The sequence below is a fragment of the Rutidosis leptorrhynchoides genome, chromosome 2, assembly GCF_046630445.1.
Source record: "Rutidosis leptorrhynchoides isolate AG116_Rl617_1_P2 chromosome 2, CSIRO_AGI_Rlap_v1, whole genome shotgun sequence".
NCBI lineage: Eukaryota > Viridiplantae > Streptophyta > Magnoliopsida > Asterales > Asteraceae > Rutidosis > Rutidosis leptorrhynchoides.
In genome coordinates this window covers 48,202,437-48,212,162 of record NC_092334.1, presented here as the reverse complement: position 1 = coordinate 48,212,162, position 9,726 = coordinate 48,202,437, and positions in this window count along the sequence as shown.

Here is a 9,726-nt window from a genome sequence, read left to right as displayed (position 1 = left end):
TTAATTAATTACAACCCTAATCTTAATTAATTAATAATAATAATAAAACTAAAACCCTAACTGTGTAATTAATGCTGTTTGAGGTTGCAGTCTGAGACTGCTCCGCGACTGCGGATAGTTTGTAAGTGTGGAGCTCCGCGACTGTGGAGATATGCAGGCTCAGATGATGGCTGGTTCAAACGATGCTAGTTCATATTTTTTTATTTCTTTTTTTCTTTCAGTTTTTAATTTATAATAAAACTTATATTTTTAAAAACTTAAATTAGAAATAAATTTATAAACTAAATATTAAAAATATAATTATATATATATATATATATATATATATATATATATATATATATATATATATTCTGATTTTTAATTTATAAAAATAAAATAATTTAAATAAAACTTATAAATTAAAAAAAATTTTACTTATTAGTTTTTATAACTTTTAACAATAAATAAAAATATAAACTTTTTTTAATTTAACTAAACTTTAAAAATATAGATATATATTTTTTCTTTTTCTTGTTTTTATATTTCTGTTTTTAATATTTAAAACTTGTGTAAATGTATTTTTACAAAAATAGCTTAAAAACTAAAATTTTTTTATTATAGCATTCTATGGCGTCCCCGGCAACGGCGCCAAAAATACTTGATGTGTGCGAGGTGTAGTAAGAAATACTATTAATTTTATTATGAAATAATATTAAATACGATACAATTTTACACAAGTTATTTATTTATTTATAGAATGGATATACCTAAACCTTGCTACAACACTATAGGCAGTGTACCTAATCGTAGAGTAGTGTAGTTTTTAGTAAGTCCGGTTCGTTCCATAGAGATACAACTAAGTTTAACGATATATTTATTTTAAACTATATATATATATATATATATATATATATATATATATATATATATATATATATATATATATATATATATATATATATATATATATATATATATATAAGTAATATAGTAGTATTATTATTATTATAAAAAAGGGAGTTTTACCGTTTAATGACCGGTTTATCGATTTTATGTCTTAAGTCACAATTAAAACCTAATGTAAAATATTAAATATAAATATAGCTTAATTTAAAGCGTAAAGTAAATGACGATAAATAAAAGTGCGATAAATAAAAGTACGATAATTAAAAGTGCAATAAAATAAAAGTACGATAAATAAAAGTGCGATGAGATATAAAATAAAGGAATTATGCTTATTTAAACTTCCGTAATCATGATGTTTGGCGTGTTGATTTTAATTTATTACCATGGGTTAATTGTCCTTTGTCCTGGATTATTCGATATGTCCATCTGATTTTGTCCATAATAGTCCATCGGTCATAATTATAAAGTGCGAGAGTCTTCGCCAAATTAACCTTATACCCGAAGTCAAATATTCTAACTAATTGGGGACTTAAACTGTAACAAGGTCTTAATACTTTGTTTAATGAATACACCAGGTTATCGACTGCGTGTAATCCAAGGTTTTAATACTTTGTTAACAATTACACCAATTACCCTTGAATGTAATCCACCCCTGTTTTAATGAGTTGATATTGCGCATTTCTCATATGTTTATCATGGCAATATCCGTCATTTTTAGTCCATTTGGATACGGTTTTGGTTATTATTTGCGATTATTTGGAAGATTATGATTTGAGAGTCGAGAAGTGTTAATTGATTGATTTATGGTGTTTATGGCGCGTTTATAGCAGTTTCTATGTTACTGGGTGAATTTGGTTGTGATCAAAGCTTGTGATATGTAAAAAGAGTGAAGAATTGCTGAAATCAGGAGTGCGCGCCGCGCGGGGGAATGTGCACCGCGCATTTGTACTTCGAATCAGATCAGGGATTTAATAACTTTGTTCAGCGAGTTTTGTATAGTAGTGCGCGTCGCACACAATTATGCGCACCACGCGTTTAAGGTCGGCCAGATTTTAAGTACTATAAATAAGGTGCAGTTTTTTATTCCAAAGGTAATCTTTTTCACAGCCGATTTTGGGAGCTCTTAGGGCGATTTTTGGGCACTTTTGGGGAATTCCAAGGTTACTCTAACGCTCTAATCATTCCGCTATCAAGGATCAATTCAAGCACTAATCAAGATTAATCGTGTTAGGTTGATTCTACTTATCAAACAACGTTTTCTTTATTAATTGTTTCTTTGATTTCTATTGTTGCCATGGTTATTGGCTAAGTTATTTAATGTTTGTCTAGACTTATAAACCTTTGTATTAGATGCTACTTATTAGTTATTCTTTTAATTAATGATGATTTGATATTTGAATTAAAGAACGAATTCTTATTAAAGCCAGACTTTTCGATTCAATTGGTTGTATATTTGTTTGATAGGACGAGAGTTCATTAATTTAATACATAAATTTACAATTGGTTTATCTTAATTGATTGTTTACTTACTCGGAGACGAGAGTAAATTGGATTCAAAAGGCTAGACGAAATAGGGGTGAATTATACGCAACGAGAGTTGGTGTAATTGTGATTCGAGTCTTCATCTCAGTTGAGATATTTAGTCACAATTAGGAGGTCTTAGGCTACGGGGAATTCCATGTCGTGTAATCTTAACTGAAGTGTTTGCGCTAGGGAATTCCAGGTGAACCGACTAGATAATTCACATTAGTTAGATAATAATTGGGGATTAATCTAAATGCATCCAATACTAGGTGTAAAAGGTCTAGACAAACATTCGTTCTCCTATTTGATTTCAGCTATCTTATTTTTACTTGTCTGTTTGCTTTAAAGCTATAAACTTAAAAACACAAAAATATTGTCTTTTACTTTTAATCAATCTTTGATTTGGCTAATCGTTAAATAGCCACAAAACAAATTTATCTCGTACTTTCGATTTTCATAGATTAACTTAGTTTATTTTATTAGTTGCAATCTTAATTCTCACGTTTAAACTATCCTTAAGGTAATCAAGGTTCGAGGTTCCAGCCAGGATCTAGTGGAGGATATCAATAGCAAGCTCCCGGGTATTTTCAAAAGCCCCAAGTCGAAGAGAAAAAGTCCAACCTTGAAGCTATGATCGAAAAGCTTGTGATGTCTCAAACTCAGCTTGTTACTATTGTTGCTCAAAACAATGAGAAGAATGATCAAATGTTTCGAAATCAACAAGCAGCTATTCAGAATTTGGAGAAACAAATTGGTTAACTTGCTAATCAGAGTAATGAGAGGAAATCGGGGGAGTTACCGAGTAAGACAGATAATAACCCGAAGAATGGGCACGTTAATGCTATCACTACCCGAGTAAGACAGGAAGCCCGGTGAGTATGATTTGCGAGTGCTGTTGGTTAAGGATAGTGAACCGGAGGGGGAAAAGGAGCCGGAACAGGGGATTGAGAAAGTTGTAAGGGTACCGAAAACCGTTGTTGCAAAACCAGTAGTTAAAGAGTATCAACCACCGCTCCCATTCCTAAGGATGCAGAGATTGGAGAAGCTGGAGGCAGAAAAGTCCAAGTTCATGGACTTGATTAAAAAAGTTAACATAAATTTGCCTTTTATTGATGTGATTGCAGGTATTCCCAAGTATGCAAGGTTTTTTAAGGACTTGCTAACTAATAGGAAGAAGCTGGAGAACATGTCTTCAGTCAGGTTGAATGCCGCATGCTTAGCGGTAGTTGCAAACAAGCTTCCCGAGAAGCTTGAGGATCCTGAGAGTTTCACCATCCCTTGTTTACTGGGTAATTTGGAGTGTATGAGAGCGTTGGCAGATTTGGGGGCTAGCATAAATTTAATGCCCTATTCTATTTATTTAAAGCTAGACCCCGGGGAGTTGAAACCCACGCGTATGGCTATTCAGCTAGCTGACCGCTCCATTAAATTCCCCCGTGGAATTATAGAGAATCTGCTAGTTAAGACCGGGTCGTTGGTTTTCCCGGCCGATTTCGTGGTTTTGGATATGGAAGTGGATGAAAGGATTCCACTGATTTTGGGTCAGCCATTTTTAAATACGGCTAGATGTATCATTGATGTTTATGGCCAACAGTTGACCCTTAGGATAGATGATTTGCATGCAAATTTCTTAATCGACCATGCTTTAAAATACCCTGCCTACACTGATGATACATGTTATTTTCTTAACACTGTGAATGTCTAGTCTGAGTTTTTGTAGGAATTCCCAGAGTTACAGGGTTCAGGAGAATGTTCACTGGTTAAAATTGATGAAGAGTTGCAGGTTGAGGAGGTGGATATTTTAACCGCCTTGATGGAAAACGGCTATGAGCCGACTGAGGAGGAGTTCAAAGAACTCGAACGTGATGTGGATTACCGGACAAGTATTCAATTGAAGAACCTCCCGAGTTAGAATTGAAGCCACTTCCAGATCATTTGGAATACGCTTATATGCAGGAGGAATTTAAGCTCCCGGTAATTATTTCTTCTTCTCTTACTACAGGTCAGAAAACTGAACTTGTGACAATGCTAAAGGCCCATAAACCGGCCATTGCGTGGAAAATTCATGACATCAAGGGTATTAGTCCCTCCTATTGCACCCACAAAATTCTAATGGAGGATAACTCCAAACCTGTGGTGCAACGTCAAAGGAGGTTGAACCCGCACATGCAAGATGTCGTGAAGAAAGAAATCATTAAGCTCCTCGATGCAGGTCTGATTTACCCAATTTCTGACAGTCCATGGATTATCCCGGTACACTGTGTACCTAAGAAGGGTGGTATGACTGAAAGGACCCGTTCATATACATTATAAACGATTCACAATAGTTGATTACATTGCGAGGTATTTGACCTCTATATGATACATTTTACAAATATTGCATTCGTTTTTAAAAGACAATCTTTCTTTACATCGAAAATTTACAGGCATGCATACCATTTCATAATATCTACTATCCAACTATAAATTGATTTAATAATAATCTTTGATGAGCTCAATGACTCGAATGCAACGTTCTTCGAAATATGCTATGAAAGACTCCAAGTAATATCTTTAAAATGAGCAAATGCACAGCGGAAGATTTCTTTAACACCTGAGAATAAACATGCTTTAAAGTGTCAACCAAAAGGTTGGTGAGTTCATTAGTTTATCATAATCATTTATTTCCATCATTTAAATAGACCACAAGAATTTCATTTCCAGTTCTCATAAATATACGTCCCATGCATAGAGACAAAAATAATCATTCATATGGTGAACACCTGGTAACCGACATTAACTAGATACATATAAGAATATCCCCTATCATTCCGGGATCCTCCTTCGGACATGATATAAATTTCGAAGTACTAAAGCATCCGGTACTTTGGATGGGGTTTGTTAGGCCCAATAGATCTATCTTTAGGATTCGCGTCAATTAGGGTGTCTGTTCCCTAATTCTTAGATTACCAGACTTTAATAAAAGGGGCATATTCGATTTCGATAATTCAACCATAGAATGTAGTTTCAATTACTTGTGTCTATTTCGTCAAACATTTATAAAAGCGCATGTATTCTCAGTCCCAAAAATATAAATGGTAAAAAGGCAAATGAAACTCACCATACTGTATTTCGTAGTAAAAATACATATAACGTCATTGAACAAGTGCAAGGTTGGCCTCGGATTCACGAACCTAAATTAATTATATATATTTATGTGTTGGTCAATATTTGTCTAACAAATTAGGTCAAGTCATAGTGTACCACAATCCTAATGCTCGAGACTAATATGCAAAAGTCAACAAAAGTAAATTTGACTCAAAATAATTTCCAAAAATCTGTACATGATTAATATATAGTTTAAATATCGTTGTTTTATATTTTTAAATAATTTTTTAAAATATTTATTAGAGTAAATAATATAATTTATTTATTAAAAAAATAAAATTTTATATTAAATTTATATAATAAAATATACTTTTATATATATTAAGTAATAAAATTTATAGTGTTCATTTAATATCATAAAGATAATATGATAGGTATTATTAAAGTAAGTTATTACACGTAGTAAAATATGTTTGTATCACATATTTATTTGATAAAATAATATCTATAATGATAGTAAGTAAAAGTTGTATTATTTTGTAATAATAATTATTATTATAAAAATATCAATATTTATAATTACTAAGATGACATTAGATAAAACGATAATTCTAATTATGATAACTTTAATATTTACGATAATTTTTAATATTATCTTTAAAATAATAATTCTATTTAAAATAATAATAATAATAATGATATTTTATAGTAACAATGACATTTCTATTAAAATGATAATTTTTGTTAAAATGATAGTTTTAATACTAACGATACTTTTAATAATAAAAGCAATGATAAAAATAATAAGAACGATAATTTTATCTAAATCAATATCTTATAATATTTTAATTTCATCATGATACTCTTACCCATTATTTCCTAATCATTTCGTTTAATAGCTTTTAATCGTCTTTTATATCGTGTTCATAATAATGATAATAATAGTAATCAAAATAATTAGGTGTTACAAATATTTGTTTTAATTACACTAATATTAATAATGATAGTTACTATAACATTATTAACGATAATACTAATAATTATCTTAATGATAATATAGTAATAATAATAATAACAATAACAATAACCATTTTTAAATAATGATATATATATTAATAATGATGATTATAATAATAATAATAATAATAATAATAATAATAATAATAATAATAATAATAATAATAATAATAATAATAATAATAAAAATAATAATACCAATAATAATAATAATAATAATTGGATAATAATAATAATACTAATTATAACTTTAACGATAATAACGATAGTAATAATAAAAAAAATAACAATTTTTAATGATAAATCCCTTTTATTGATAAAGATAATAATAATGATAATAATAAGATAAAACTAGAACGACGATAAAAACGACGATAATAATAATCATTTTTAATAAAAATATCAAAAATTCAATTGATTATAACTTCTAATCCGTTCATCGAAATCATTTGATATCTAAAGGAAAAGTTCTTAATTTTTCGCTAGCTTTCCAAGGACATGCATATCTTATACCTTATCTCAACCGCAAGTGTAACTAATTCAACATTCAACCTAACCTGTCTAAGGGCAATATCAAAAGTACAAGCTTGCATAATCCTAAATACTCGAGCACTAGTCAGGGATACACTATTAGTATGTAAAAGTTAAATTATGAGTACTCACGTATCAATATTGAGATTCAATATTGCAGGAAAGGTACGTAGATGCAACGAAAATGTTAAACACTATATTGACCTCACGAGCATACCCATGAACCATACTCAATCACCTCCATAGCTATAACCCATAATTTCCTTAATCCTATCCCACTCGAAAAACAATTTCGAAATCACTCGGACAGCACTCCGTCGTAATATTTTATGTATACTAATAATATCTTGAAATAATACGGAGTAAATATATATATGTAAATCGATTGAGAGAGTTTAGAGAAAAATATTTTCAAGTTTCTATGAAATAATGAAACCTATTGAATTCTATTTATAATAGATTTTTGAATTATTAAAGTGAATTATTAAAGTATGAATTATTAAAGTGAATTATTAAAGTATGAATTATTAAAGTGAATTATTAAATTATGAATTATTAAAGTGAATTATTAAAGTATGAATTATTAAAGTGAATTATTAAAGTATGAATTATTAAAGTGAATTATTAAAGTTAAAGTAAAGTAAAAATAAAGTAAAGGTAAAGTTTAAGTATAGTAAAAGTATAAAACTATGTACGTATAATACGCGTATAAATATATATAATATTAATTTAAATCGTTATATATATAAAATAAAATATAAATATCGTTATCTTTATCATACTAGTTAAGTAATGAGTTGTCAAAAGTGGTTCTAGATATTTATAAAAGTTATATACGTTTTAATAATAAAGTTCTTTTTAATCTGAAAACGTTTTTGTACGTTTAAAACTAAATAGATCAATCGAGTCTTTATGAGATTCAATCTTCCACTATCCTTTGTATAGTTCTCAATGATTGACAATTGGTTCTTATTTATAAATCACTTTACCATTTTCCGAATATTGTTAAAATGGAAAGATTTCTCAAATCAACGTGGGCCTTTCAACAGAGACTTGTAATCATAATTCAATATATCTGATAATTCAATCATTTGATCTTATCTTCTAATTCCATTGATAAACATTTTGAAACAGATACAATCATATAAAGTATTTAATTTAATATTTTGTTTACGTTTCAAGTTATAATATATATACACATATACATATATAATCATATTCGTTTAATGGTTCGTGAATCGTTGGAACTTGGTCGAGGTTGAATGAATGTATGAACATAGTTTAAAATTCTTGAAATTTAGCTTAACAAATATTTCTTATCGTGTCGGAAACATATAAAGATTAAAGTTTAAATTTGGTTGGAAATTTCCGGGTTGTCACAGTACCTACCCGTTAAAGAAATTTCGTCCCGAAATTTGAGTGGAAAGGTCGTGAATGATAATAAGTATGTTTTCATGATGCATACGGGCTAAAAATTAGAGTTTTATCATCAGCGAATAATTTGGATAAACAATCCATTTATATGAAGAGTACGAATGAAGCTAACATAGAAGAGTGAAATGAGTAAGTGTAGATTCATCTTATCATTTGACGTAGATATGATTGATTCCCAGATTTCAAGGGATTTGAAGAAAATTTTCTTAATAAGATTTGACTCTCCGGTAATCAAGGGAATTAGGATCCGCTTTAAATGCGATCGTCTATTTTAATTGTTCTGTCGGAGATTTTATTATAAATTCACCTCCTTCGTTTCCTTACAACTCACACCTTCTGTTGATGCATTTTATGCAAGTCCCTAGACATCTACCCACGTCCATTGCAGGTACAACAGTTTACAGGCCACCATGATTGCTCGTTATTATCCTATCCGTGTTTGTATGTGGTTACAGGAACTGCAGGAACGATATTTAGATGTTTGACCATGTTAGACTTAGTTAGACGTACGAGTGAAGCCTCACTAGTACGGCTGACAGGCTCATACGCACGGTTGATGCTGAGCTAAGTCACAATTACAACCTAAATGAGAAGACACGAGTGAGTGATCACCAGTACGGCTGATGAAGCCAACTCGTACGTGTGATGAATGAATCGTATGGGTGAGTCAACATCAGGGGTATATAAAGTCTTATGTTCTTCATTTTTGGTTAAGCCTCTCATTTGTTACACACACTCAGATCTAGTGAGTCCTCCAATTTTCTCTCAGTCCAAATCACCCAGGTGGTGAATAATAGCTCTAGGTGTTGATCTAATCACACTTGATTTAGTTGTGGTTTAACTAAATTAATCAAAAAAAAAATAACATATTCACTAGAGGGTTTGATTCACTTATTCCGCCATTGTGTGAGTTAAATCTTTTGATTTCTAAGTTCCTAGTCATGTTTCATTACCTTCTATTCTTTTCCCCTCAACTCATATTTTAAAGTATTCATCAATATGCTCCATCCAGTTCTGATTCTCAATATACTTCTAACTTTCATATCGGTCATTCTTCTTTTTCATCTACCGCCGGAAGAATCTATTTACTTCTACTATACTCTCGGGTGTATAGTGTTTCTAGTTCTCCCGTGTCTTTATATTGCTATATGCATCGATATATATGGTTTATAATTTCTGGTTTATCGTTGGGCTTTATATGTTCCCTTATATTTCAAAGTCTCTGCTTCTGTCTTCTATAATCAT